An 8,555-nucleotide genomic window follows, 5' to 3' on the forward strand; every position below is an offset into this window, starting at 1 on the left:
GCGGTGGAGAATGGTGATTTTATGGGTTTTAATGTGAACGGAAAATGTTTTGTTGATATTCTCCAATTTGCCGATGACACGCTCTTAATTGGTGATGGGAGTTGGAATCATCTTTGGGCTATTAAGGCGGTTTTACGGAGTTTTGAGTTAGTGTCGGGTCTATGTATTAATTACCACAAGAGCAAGTTGATTGGGGTCAACATTAACCCGCACTTTATGGGAGTGGCTACTAATTTCTTAAATTGTAGGGAGGAGGAGAAGGAGTTCAAATTTCTCGGCATTCTTGTTGGTAAAAATCCTAGGAGATTCTCTTCTTGGAGGCCTCTTTTGGATAATGTTAGGAGGAGATTGAATTCTTGGAAAGGGCGGTGGCTTAGTTTTGGAGGGAGGATAACTCTTTTAAAATCGGTTTTAAGTAGTTTGGCAATTTTTACTCTTTCTTTTTACAAAGCTCCGAAGAAGGTCATATCGGAAATTAACAAGATGCAAAGTAATTTTTTGTGGGGAGGGACGGAAGAGAAAAGGAAAATGCATTGGGTGAAGTGGAATGACTTGTGTCTTCCGGTGGATAAAGGCGGCCTTGGTTTTAGAAGATTGGATCTTTTTAATAAAGCGCTTCTTTTGAAGTGGAATTGGAGGATTTTCGGTGCCTCTAACGAATTGTGGTATAGATTGTTAAAGGCTCGGTATGAGAATGTGAATCTTAGATTGAGTTGTGATTCTTTGAATGCTAAGAAGGATAGGTCGTCGTCGGTGTGGTGGGTGGATTTAACATCGTTGGGGAAAGAATTACCGGAGAACTTTTTTACTAACAATTTTCTTTTTCAGGTTGGAGACGGTCACACAATATCTTTTTGGAAATCTCATTGGTTGAAAAGCGGTATTTTAAAGGATCTTTTTGCGAATCTTTTCAAGCAATCATTGTTGCAAGATGTTTCAATAGGTGCCATGGGTGGTTGGATTAATGGGACTTGGACTTGGGGAGATTTAGGCATTCCGGTTATAGGCGAAGCTGCTGTTCCGTTTTCTGACCACAATGCAGCCGTGGTTCCTGCTCAGGCTGTTCGTATCTCGACTGAACCGGCTGCTACTGTTTTTCTTCATAATGCAGCCAGTACCATTACCCGTGCTGTTGGTGTCGCGGCTGTTCCGAATGGTTCTGCTGTGCCGGAAATAGCGGAAAATTCTCATGACGATCATTACGGGGCTGCTGCCATAGGAAGGGATTTCTGCAGAATTTTACACCTTTTATCAGAGACATCTTTGTCCGTGTCTCGAGCGAACTCGGCGCATTGGAAGCTTCAGTCGGATGGAGTTTACACCGTAGCTTCATGCTACCATTATCTTTGTAATAATCTTGTTCCTTGTGGTCCGGTTAACCGTTACGATTCGGCTTTCTTAGATATTTGGAAGGTTGACGTCCCCTTGAAAGTGAAGGCTTTTGGATGGAGGTGCTTCATCAATAAAGTTCCAACTAAGGATTCCCTTTTGAATAAAGGTATCATTGCTACTACCTCGAATCTGGATTGTGTTTTTTGTGCCGACTTTAATGAATCTCTTCTCCACACTTTTCTTTTTTGCCGAAATACCGGTATGGTTTGGAGAGAGATGGCCGTGTGGATTGGGATACCTTATAAAATCGGGGTAGATTTTAAGGAGTCTTTTACGTATTGGAGCTCTTTTTGCCGGTCTAAGAAAGTCAAAATTGCTAAAGTTGGTACCGTTTGGTTAGCTATTTTGTGGACTTTGTGGATGCGTAGGAACGACATAGTCTTCAACAATGGTTCGTGGAATTCGAGTGATGTGGTTTGGAGTTGTAAAACTCTTGTGTGGAGGTGGTCGTATATCGGGAAAATTACTCATTCCAATTATAACTTCTATGAGTTTAGCAATAACCCATTGTTTTACTTAAGTTAGTTTCAATCGGTTTGTAATTTTCTTGCTTTTGGCCTTTTGGTGTTGTAATCTTGAATGGTTGGAGTTCTTTAATATAATCCTTGATTTCAAAAAAAAAAAAGAAAGATACTTAATTGAAATACACTATCCATTTATTTTACAGATTAAATAAACCTTTTCAATTACTATTAATATTTTTAGTACAATAGAGACAGTTTTGCCTAAAAGAACAATGTAGTACATGATAAAAACTAAAAAACCATTGCACATAATCAACACATGATCTAGACAACAATGTATACATTAAAAATAGAAATTTGACTATAATCAATGAAAAATAATTGCTGGCAGCATGGCAACTTGAATCTTTAACTTCAAGGTAGTTTCCCAGAATCACAATTTGGATGTTGGGAACTCATGCAACTCCTCCTTCATAGTCAAATGAAATTGAAAGCTCATATAACAACAATACAAGGTGATCAATTTCAAAAACTGAGTATATAAAATTTCTAAGTAAAAAGCTAAATTAAAAAAACAACAATAATAGATCCAATAGGAGCATATATGCCTTTAGATAGGCAAGCCTAATTAATATTGTCAAACGAATCATATAGTTAGAATGATTACTACTCAATAAGATTTAGAAAGGAACTAAGTTTACCAGGTAATAAACACTGCCAAAGACAGAAGCAATGTTGAATCACAGTTAAAATAGGAAAAGAAAGGAAAAACATATTGAAGTCGAATCAGCTGCTTCGACGAGCCTATCCAGAGAAACACCGAGTGCCTGAAAAACGAATAAAAATAACTTTTATTATGAAAAAATGAGACGTGGAAGTTGATTTCAAATTATGCGAGAAACATAGTTTAGGAGACATAAACAAAATGCAATTTCAAATCAACTTAGTTTCCTCTTAGTGCATACTGAGGTGTGTTTCCTGATCAGATGCAAATCACTACATCGCAATCATCAGATGCAAATCTTGTTTTTGAATTTTGTTTCGAGGAAGAAACCGTTGAATATGTTTCCTAATCAGCAGATTGAATGTGCATTTGGAAGATGCTGTCACATGGCTTTTTGACATTATTTTTTTCATCGATAAGAAAACTCTGAGGCTCCCGAATTACAGAACGAAAGCATTATTTTTTGGCACACTATCAGGAGGTAAAGTCTCAAAAGATTCATAATAAGAAAATGAGCAGCAGGAGCTTCTTTCCAGAAAGGTGAGTGTAATATCAACATCCTAGCAGGACCCTCAACATGATTGATAGTTACGTCCTGACACCATGTAGTTAAAAAAAAAACCTTAATGAGATTATACAAATAATCAAATACTATCAACATCCCATAAAACTATTATAAAGAGTTTCTCAACGTGTGAGGGTAATAATAAGGTCTTAATTTTTTCTAAAAAACCTTTTCCATTTAATCAACTCTTAATTCAATAATTACTGAATCTAATTAATATACATATTGAGGAATGAAAACTCACTGAGTAAGCAATAATACAATGAGCTCAAGAAATTAGAAAAGTACAAATACAAGCCAAAAACCATACCTAACTCCAGTCTTTTATAAGCAGCACCAGTAATTGAGCCATGTTTCAAATTCTCATTAAACAGTGCAAAAATAAAAGTCTTAAATTGTCGATTTGGCATCAACGGCATCCTTTTCCCTTCCACCAAATGCCTTAGCAACTGGCCTTTATAAATCTAGACGAATAAGAAATAAAATCAAAAGTAAAATATGTTTCCATCTCATAACCCAAACAAACAACATCTCGCATTACGTAAAACACAAACGCATTTTTCGAAAATGCATACCGTACTTCCAGCATTGTGGTGAAAACTATTTCTCATTTCAGTTTTGGCAGGCCACCATCCTTGCCCATTGGAATGTCTATTCTTGGCCTGAGCTGTCCTGCCAACACCATGGCAAAAACGTCTGAATGGAATGGTTTTTTTGTGGGCAAGAACATCTTCCAAATAACTTTTTATCCTTGGTCAAGGGCATCTTCTTGATGGAAAACGCCGCTTCCCTAATGTTCTGCATGTACTGAAAGAGAAATATTACATTATTTACTAAACCTTTAGTCATGAACAAAGAATAAAGGTTCACCCAAAAACAATGGTTTTCATGTTCTTGAAGATTACGGGAGGACTGCTCGTGTAAGAAACACACCACTGCTTTTATCAATCAAGTTTCTCTATGACTAATCTCACTTCCCGTATCAAGCACTATCAATACAGCTACATAAGACAGGCTACAAAGTAATTAATAATTAGCAGAAAGAAACCAGTTGAAACATTTAGTCGAACACGTGACGCGTGAGTTGCAAAACGTAGACAATAGTACACAATAAAAACCTAAATTGAAGTAAAATATTTCAGATACCTATGTTATTCTCCAGTCCATGTTGTTCTTTTATTAGTCTCGTTAAGACCGCCATGTTTAAACTTCAAACTAAACGAAATTTCATTAGAACAATCCCGTTCAGAAAATGAACCACTATTGACCACCTGTATCTTGATGTAGCTCGGAACCTCAACCTGATTTGAATCAATTTCGAATACATCATGAACCAAATCTTTATAGTGAATTTTTAATTCGACTACCGACTTATCGGAATCAATCTAAAATTTCTAGAAGGAAAAGCTACAGGTTAGTAAGTTGAATACATAAGATGCTATTTTGTAAACAAATTTTGTCATAACAAAAGCCAGAGATTAGTAAGTTGAATACATAAGATGTATAACTTCTCACAGCAAAATTGCAATGTTTTCCATGCCGGTAACAGCGCTGCAGACACAAACTGGGGGAAAGCAAGCTTTCAAACCTCATGACAGATTTGACCAAAAAGTCACACAAAAATAATTTTGAATCCAACCACCACACCCGCCGTCAAAAAACGTGTTGCCGCTACTATAGTATACCACTATCAAACCGCCTATCGCCGGAAACGTCATATCCACCGCCATAATTTCGTAGATCTGTGTAGAGAGTCAAAGATAGAATCAAAGATATGAGAACATCAAAACCCTCTTCATCACCACTTAGTAACAACAAAAAAACCCCAGATCTGAAGAAGAAGATGCTCACCATATGTTCAAATAACCGCACCGTCAACGAAGCTTCCCCCTTTCGCGTGAGTCAACACCACCAAACCTGAAACAACAAACACCAAATCAAAATCAAAATCGAACTTGTATGAAACTCAATAATAACAATGAAGAAGGAGATGGAGAAGTAAGAAGAAGATGAAGGAGGAAGAAGAATAGGGAGAAAGAAGAAGGAGAGGGAGAAGGAAGAAAAAAGCAATCTGAGAAAAAACGAAAGGGAACTAAACGTGAGAGCAAGAAAAAATAAAAGTGAAAAAGTGAAAATGGGTACAAATACTGTTTGGAAGAGGATATTGGGAGTAATGAAAAAGTGAAAATGGGTACAAATACTGTTTGGAAGAGGATACTGCACTATTTGGTTCAGTTACATTAGAAATAAAAGTGCAGTACATACCTTGGCCAATAGAGAGAGAAACAGATGAAACCATTAGTTAGATTGAAGCCAAAAACAGATTTTAGTCACAAAAAGTAATATTTAGACACATTTTACCCCAAAAAAAAAATAGGTGGAATTTTTTAAACAAAGGGCAAATGGGTCTTAACCAGGTACACTTGTTTTCTTATTTTATAGATAAACATACGAAATATTGTTGTTATAGAAATAGTTATATGAAATATTGTTATACAAATATCTAATAATAATTGTATTTTAAGGAACATATTTGTTTGTTATAGTTTTTGTAAATATGTTTATATAGCATTATTATATTTCTTAAAGAAAAAAACTTAAGATTAAAAAAAAACTTCGAAAAAAAAAGTTAAATAGATTTTCATTAAAATTTGATTTAAATTTTTTAACATTTTACTTTTATTAAATATTTAAAATTTTAAACATTATTAAATTTTGTTCCCTATTTAAATTTTTAAACATTATTAAATTTTAAATATTTAGGAATGACAAAAAAAGTCATACCCGAGCGTATATGCGGATAAAATACAAATATAGAGCGTGTAATTTAATGGATATTCACGGATAAAATAAATAGATATTTAAATGTTCGTTTGTTAACGAATACGGATTTGAGTTTACTGGTACCGTGTCCGCGGATATACGGATCTCTTAATAAATTATAAAAATTATTTAAATATCCCTAGTTTAGTATATCCTATATTTTTATCTTCAAAAAAAATTAGTCTTATATTTTTTTTTTGAAATTTTCGGTGAGAAAAACCTTTAATACTTTATATAAATTCTATTTGACCATTACATATTTAAACTTCTTAAATACTCTAGGCCTCAATTCAACAATTTTATCATCCAACCAACTAGTCTCGTCATTCCTCTGTCCAACCAGTGCCTCCCTTCCTACTCGTCTATTGTAACGCCCCAGATATTTCGTTAATTATTTTAATTATGCATTTTTTAATTTTTCAATGAATTATGAAGTGGTTGAGAATTATTGGAGTTTATACTATTTTATTGGAATTAACTAATTAGTATAATGAGAATATGAGCAATGGGTCTGTTATGAGGTTGTAAGTAGAATTAGTGCGGTGTAAGTTAAACCCATTAGTAAAAGTGAGAAATTAGTGAAAGAGAATAAAACAATTGAATTAGGAGAAAGAGGGAGAATTCTGAAAATTGTGAAAGAACGTAGAAACAGAAGAGAAGAGAGAGCTAGGGCAATCTCATTGGAAGCTTAGAGAAACCTTCAATCCAAGATAAGGGTGGGGTTCTTACTCGGGTTGACATGATGGGTATATGGTAGAGATTAGGCTTCATAATTGTATATCCATGAATGTGTGAAGAATTTGAGTTTTGATGTGTTTATGATTGTTGTGAATGCTTTGTAATGTTTGTGCAATTGAAATAATTGATGTTTAAATGTGAATAATGGTATGATGTTTGTATTTGCATTGAAAAACTATGATTATTGGTGATTTTCGTATGGGGAAAGTATGAGTTTTTGGGGTATTGAAGGGTTAAGGTTTGTAGCAGCAAAACAACAAATTTTTTGGTCTGCTATAGCAGGAACCGGTTCCCCAAGTACGGGTACCGAGTTACCAGAGTTTTTGGAGTGAAAAATATAATTTTTAACTAGGGAAACCGATTCCCTTAATAGAGGAACCGGGTTCCACTGAGTCGAACCAAATTTTCTTGAAAACTTCAAAAAGCCATAACTTTTGACTCGGGTGTCCGTTTGACGTGCCGTTTGGACCGTTGGAAAGCTAATATACATCTCTATCTTATAAAAATGAATTGGGAACCATTAGATAATTATTTAATATAACTTATAGTTATTGTACATATTTGATCTGTATGAGCTGATAATGATGTGGTATGCTTGATGCAATTGGTTGTACGTATTCGATCTATATGAACTGATAATGATGCCTTATGATGAATTAAAAATAAATATACTTTTATTAAGAAGTTGAATTAACCATGTCATGTCGTTACTTGACTTGTGTACCGTGATGTTTGTTGTTATTATGATGAATTGGTGATGTTCTGACTTATGATGATGTGTATAATATGAAGTCTGTGATGAGGTATGAATAACGCGATGACTTGATGTTGTTATGAAAATGAAGTGATGGCTTATATTGTTGTTTGTTGAAAGCTTATGCCTTGTGGTTGCAATTGCCCTCGTTGCTATGCTATTGTTGATGTTGTTGCTATCGTTGTTATGTTGTGGTTGTTGAAAAATTGTTGTTTGTGTTTTGACTCTATTAATTGGAAAATTCAAGTTGTAGGCTTATGCCAAAGTCAATTTGTTGTTGTGTAGTTGTTGTTGCATTCATACGTGGTCGCACTCATAGCATAAGAGTTAGGAGCTCATGCTCTATAAGTTGGTATAGATTGGCAAAAGTTTAAAGTTGAAGGCTTATGCCTTATTTTATAGTCGAAGGCATATGCCTTGTTGATGCCTTTATTAATTGGCAATTTTAAGTTGGGGGCTCATGTCCTAATGGTACCACATGCATTTGCACAGTGTCAGTTGCATTGCATTATCATAAAGATGGTATGATTGATGAATTTGTTGTTAATGATTAACGATGTGTTGTTGAATGATGAACGATGCTAATGTTTAATGAAGTGGTGAAATTATGTATGATCTATATCTCCTATATTATTTATCATGCATTCCTTTTTATTGTAAGATATCTCCCCCCCTTCTGTTTGAATGTCACCTCTAAGTCGGTAACGTGCAGGTAATCAGGAATGAAGGCTAGTTACCTTCAAGTAGATCGAGTTGGGATTTTCTCTCTGATATGTAACACTTGGGGGGGTGGGATGAACGTTATTAATTGTTATTTGTTTCTTTATTGAGATTTTAATTGTTTATTGAAGTATGTTTACAGCTTGAAGCTGATTTTGTTAAATTAAGATGCCATGATATTTCTAAGATTGAATATGTTTCTTTTGAAGACTACATTGTTTGATTTGGTTCATCCGTTTATACGTGTTATGTATCTATTATGATTATGAGCAATTGTTTTTGTATTATGAAGAAAAAGTGACATCCTTGTTTCAAAGAATTATTTTAAATGTTGATTTTTATACTCTGATTTTATTAATATTTTGCAGGGTAAAT

At 34.4% G+C, this 8,555-nt stretch overlaps 1 long non-coding RNA gene and 1 other non-coding gene across 12 annotated transcripts; both read right to left on the reverse strand.

Annotated features, from left to right (window-relative positions):
* Nucleotides 1-1,810: 1,810 nt before the first annotated feature.
* LOC131662142 (uncharacterized) lies at nucleotides 1,811-5,320 on the reverse strand. 11 transcript variants are annotated; one of them, XR_009301400.1, is made up of 7 exons: nucleotides 4,997-5,316; nucleotides 4,292-4,887; nucleotides 4,079-4,146; nucleotides 3,721-3,952; nucleotides 3,456-3,609; nucleotides 2,822-3,175; nucleotides 2,508-2,683 (listed from the first exon to the last, which is right to left on the reverse strand). It is a non-coding gene; the product is annotated as an uncharacterized LOC131662142 (long non-coding RNA). The 11 variants fall into 11 exon arrangements; XR_009301393.1 differs by adding an exon at nucleotides 1,811-2,325 and having other exon boundaries at nucleotides 2,558-2,683; nucleotides 3,721-4,887; nucleotides 4,997-5,319; XR_009301399.1 differs by having other exon boundaries at nucleotides 4,079-4,887; nucleotides 4,997-5,318.
* On the reverse strand, nucleotides 3,962-4,090 carry LOC131593861 (small nucleolar RNA snoR74). Its single transcript, XR_009281238.1, has one exon. It is a non-coding gene; the product is annotated as a small nucleolar RNA snoR74 (small nucleolar RNA).
* Nucleotides 5,321-8,555: the final 3,235 nt, after the last annotated feature.

The sequence above is a fragment of the Vicia villosa genome, linkage group LG3 (genome assembly GCF_029867415.1).
Source record: "Vicia villosa cultivar HV-30 ecotype Madison, WI linkage group LG3, Vvil1.0, whole genome shotgun sequence".
NCBI lineage: Eukaryota > Viridiplantae > Streptophyta > Magnoliopsida > Fabales > Fabaceae > Vicia > Vicia villosa.